The sequence below is a fragment of the Cyprinodon variegatus genome, unplaced genomic scaffold (genome assembly GCF_000732505.1).
Source record: "Cyprinodon variegatus isolate N-32 unplaced genomic scaffold, C_variegatus-1.0 Scaffold180, whole genome shotgun sequence".
Taxonomy (NCBI): domain Eukaryota; kingdom Metazoa; phylum Chordata; class Actinopteri; order Cyprinodontiformes; family Cyprinodontidae; genus Cyprinodon; species Cyprinodon variegatus.
In genome coordinates this window covers 130,877-131,567 of record NW_015150633.1, presented here as the reverse complement: position 1 = coordinate 131,567, position 691 = coordinate 130,877, and positions in this window count along the sequence as shown.

Sequence of the window (691 nt, the reverse complement as noted above, 5' to 3'; positions counted from 1 at the left end):
ACCTTGTGTTTCCTTTGGTCTGGTCATACTGTCATGGTTTGTTGAGAAAAAGGAGTAAAGTTGTTTGCAGACACAGGGAGGCATATGATGGAGAAGGATATTTCAATGAAGAAAATAGGAACACAGAACTAAGGGTTATGACAACAACCAGACAAATACATTAAACTGTGTGAAAAGTTTAGCTAAACATTTAACAAAGCAGTCGGTGAGGGGTGACTTGAAGCAAGTACCTTCGGGTAAGTTGAGCCCCTGGTTTAACCATTAAGCATGAGTAATAAATAAAATGCACACATCTACAGTATATATATGCATAAATGAAATTTTGATTTCAGAAGTGGAGGGGACTCAAGTACTTTATAATGTAACTGTTTTATAATGTAACTATTTTCAGCGTGTTTGTGTATTATGAAATTTAGGCAGGATCGGGATGAGTCGGCAATAAAGATGACACACACACTGTGTCTGCTAGAGTAAAACAGCAAAGCAAGCACATCAATCAAGGCACGATGCTGAATACAAATTATATTGTCTCAATACAATTTATATTGTCCCCCTACCGTGACACAAGGATCGGAGGGCCGGTGGAAACCGGCAGGGCAGCAACCCGCGGAGCTAGGCGTCCGTACGCAACCCTAGCAGACCCTGCCAGTGCCAACCGCCATCCGTCATTTATGCCAAACTTCATAGGAAA